Source organism: Alligator sinensis, unplaced genomic scaffold, assembly GCF_000455745.1.
Source record: "Alligator sinensis unplaced genomic scaffold, ASM45574v1 scaffold199_1, whole genome shotgun sequence".
Lineage (NCBI taxonomy): Eukaryota > Metazoa > Chordata > Crocodylia > Alligatoridae > Alligator > Alligator sinensis.
The window spans coordinates 909,460-913,518 of record NW_005842008.1 but is presented as its reverse complement, the minus strand read 5'-3'; the positions used below and the strand labels follow the sequence as shown (position 1 = coordinate 913,518).

General features: G+C 40.7%; 1 protein-coding gene across 1 annotated transcript in view; it reads right to left on the bottom strand.

The window, feature by feature from the left end:
* BRDT (bromodomain testis associated) overlaps window positions 1-493 on the bottom strand; it is a 51,709-nt gene extending 51,216 nt beyond the window's left edge. Inside the window, 1 exon segment of the mRNA XM_025201920.1 lies at window positions 292-493. The gene's annotated coding sequence lies outside the window, so the exon portion shown is untranslated.
* Window positions 494-4,059: the final 3,566 nt, after the last annotated feature.

The window sequence follows — 4,059 nt, the reverse complement described above, 5'->3', positions numbered from 1 at the left end:
CAGCAGCTTCTTCTAAGGAAATTATACTCTATTTAATAATCTTATACCCCCTCCTGCCCCCCAAATATCTTTTAATGAAACAGTTAAGGCCTACAGCCTTCTTAGGGCCATAGATACAGCATTAAGCAATAACATGGAAATGCAAGACCAGTCAAATATTGCTTAAGCCGAGATGTGTAATCTTAATCATAGAAGCCATGAATAAGTGAGACTGAAAAACAAAATAAAACCTCCAGAATTTTGAACCCTTGCCTTAGCAGGACACCAACATCCCTCACCCCCCTACTTTACCTGTGGCAGTTCAGCATGCTCTTGGTGTCTTTGGGCAACATGTCTTTTAGTTGTACAACAGGGTTGATTGGGTAGTTTTAGGAATGTTTGGCTCATGCAAGTGCTTGTCTGTTAGGGTAGGGATGATTCTGCCTTGGGCAGAGGGTTGAACTAAATGACTTCCTGAAGTCCTTTCCAGCCCCTTTCCTAGCATCCCACTGCAAGATGAATCAAAAGTTAACCTTGTTCACTGTTCCCTCTACTATCAGTTTCTCTATTTACAGTCTTTGTAGGTCACCAATTTGCTCAAATGATTTGATTTGTTCTCTTTTTTATTAATATTCTTCCTTAAAGGGAAAAAAAACCAAAACCCTTAATTTTTCATTTCTTAACACTTGCACAGACTGAATGAAAGTCATTGCCATTGACTTCAATTAGGCCAACTTGCATTAATTTCAGGGGTACAAGGATATCAACTGTAAATACACAGATGACTAGATAAAGTCTTTAATTAGGGAGAAAACAAAAACATCTACATAGTTATATATGATTCTATGAACTGACCCCTAAAGGTTAGGAGTATGGCAACAAAGAGCTGGAAAATTTTCTGCTTGGATTCAGAAAATTCTCAGGGAAGTTTTCCTTTACATGAAACTTGGTGTAGACATTTGAGCCATGGAAAGCTAAAACAGATTTTTTACTGCCCTGCAGTTAGGATGTAGATTTACATACATGTTCCAGGTGTGCTATAGACTAGAAGTCTGTCATCACTGTCCTGAGTTCTCCAAGAAGCCACCTCAGTAAGGACACAAATGATCACACACAAAAAAACAAAAACAAAAGCAAAAAAAACCCAAACCCCCCCCCCCCAAACAAACTGTGTGGGGGGAGCAATTTTAAGAATAAATGCTTACTTTGATGGCTTGCTTTTCAAGTTGGAAAATGTGCATGGAGATGCAAAGAGGACAGTTACATATAAAACAAGGCTATGAAAGCTCTCTGTAATGCTACAGATACAGTTCTCAAATATCATCTTAGAGCATTTGAAGTCTGATAAGTGAACATTGCCATAAATTGCATGTAGTCAATTGACCAATATTAAAGTTGTGTGGTACACTTAAACAAGTTTATATTCATGCAAGACTGAGTAAGTACATGCTGCTGTACTACACCACAATGTAAGCTACAAGACTAGGTGTCATAGTTTGAAGGTTAAGAGAACACACAAAACAAGAAGTCTCCTTTTCTTTACTATGTTGGGAGAATATTTCTGCATCTTGTTGACAGACAACTATATTAAAAATAAAATAATTTTATTCCCAAATGTTTGTATCAATGTGAAAGTTTAAAAACCAGAATCTGTGTGTTATTTTCTACTGACCTTGTCAAAGAAAATATTATCTATTCACCTCTCAAATAATCTTACCTACTTTCTGCTCACAAGCTGATAAAAGTCACTTTTGATCTTGGAATACAGTGGGATGTGAAATCTTAGGAGTTATTGTTAGCTTTATGAGTACTTGCCTTGTTAAAATGTTTCACCTTTCCTACATTTTTTAGTCAGTGAGAATAGCTTCTCTCATTTTTCCATTTGAAGAAACATACATCTCACTGCTCTTCCAGAAAAAGAACTGTTCCAATTTCTCCCCCATGTGTTCAATCTGTTTACTTACAGAAAGTGGAAGACACTTCAATTATGACAGTGCTGTCCATTTGAACAGGGAAGCCTGAAGGCCACATCCAACCTCCAAGGTATTAAACTGAAGCTCCCTATCTGGGTGCTACTCACCCGACAGCTCAAGCTGCTGATGTCTCCCAGCTGCCCATCCCTCCTCTGGTTTTCTCTGCCTGTCCCTGCCCCTAGGGATAGGGCAAGGCCAAGGGAGTCCACAGCCAGGTGGCTTATGGGTTGCTGAGGATCCCAATCAGCACCATGTGGCAGCGCCAACAAGGCATAGTGAAGTCATGTGTTGTGCAGCAAGTAGAATGAGAAGCTGTCCTGGGTATGACCATAAACTGTATCCAACTGGAAAGCCTGGTGGCAATGTGGTAGGACTATTCATGGCAAAATAGCTATTATAAAATATGAATGTTGTAACTTCCAGAGTAAGGCAAGTATAGGGCACCTCAAAGCACTATCCCCCACAACTTTGTGGGTACTTCTTGGTTGAAGAAAGGCTAAGGGACATCAGTCACCCCAACAGAAACACACCCTTGCTGAGGCATTAGGTAGTCAGCAGCAGTTTGCATGCTTTGGCAGAAGCTATAACCATTGAAGAACTGAACATCTGGACTCAGTCTGGCCTTTGGATTCTGGTTCAATGGTCTAAAGCAGGGTAGTAGGTCTTAGGCATCCTCCATGCTCTTGCCTAGGCATATGCATTGAATGTCTTGATGCAATGACTGCAAGCCTCCATATAAGCAGATTCATCAGGCTCCTAACTAGACTTCTTATACATACACCATGATCCAAAGGATTGACAGTTGCCTACTAGTATGGGGCAGCATGCAGGGCATAGGGATCTCTGCAGCATATGGCTGTGAAAAGGGGGGGGGGGGGGGGGAAGGGACACGTGTGGCCCCAGCTACTCCAAAATTGGACAACCCTATATCAGAATATATGTTAATAAATAAGTCAGGTTGATCAAGTTGATTATTAAATAGGTTATGGAAATAGCTGTCACCAGAGTTACATAACTAACTATGTAAAACAACAACAACAACAACACTGGTATGCAAGAGAATGCTTGAGCTTGAACAAGGACTAAAATGAGAACTTGTTTTTAGGTTGTATCAAGCCCCCCCCCACAAAGAGTACCAAGAAAATTACTTGTAAGCTGGAGAATCATTGTACTTTGGTCTTCCAAAGAGGCTGAACTTAATCGCATGATAAACCTCAAAAGCCAAGGTAAATTGAATACCTGTCATATCCCACACCAAGAGGCAAACTGAAGGTAAGCCGATGCAGCTGCCAGACAGCCTGAAACAAGAGTTTGAAGTAAAGTGCAACTGCAGCTGCCTTTTATTGTAATATTATTTCTGTGGACTGAGACAGAGGTATTAACTGTTCCTCAAGAAAATGCTTATTCAGAAAGACTAAATACTGTGGCAGATACAGGGGTAGGGTTGTTTGAAAACATGAGTTTTCATGAGCTGAAGCACACTTCATGAGATGTTGTACAAGGATATGCACAAAGGATCTCTCACAAAAAGAGAAATTTGAATACAAAAGCAAAAGGGAGGGGCAGAATGGGAGAAGGGAGGGGATGGCAGGCAGTAATGGAGGAGTCAAACCAACCCATAGAAGCAAAGGAGTCACAAAAAACTAATCCAGGTAATGGGATAAGAATGCCTAGTCCTTTTTAAAACCATACTTAACACAATCCAGCCTGTGGATGATTTCTTATTCCACAATTTCCTATTCAAATCTGTTTTTAAAGGTTTACTGCCGGAGAACAACCACCATTAATTTCCCTGGACACTTTAGCTCTGAGCTAAAGTGTTTTCCCCTGGGACTGCATGTCTTCCTGCAACTGATGTCAGATTATTGTTCAGGGATCATCCAGTCTGTTCAACAGGGGTACTGTCAGTGGGTTACGGCATATATGACACTGGTAGAATTGCAAGTGAATGAACCTCAGAGGTTATAATCAATATTATTCAGTCCAGTGATGATGTAGTCTGTATTGATACTGGGGCACAGAGGACATCTGGGTCTGTTTGCAAGGCCTGGTGCCTCCGTGAAACTGGGAGTTAGGCAACCTATTGCTTCAGAAATGCTGTTTGAAG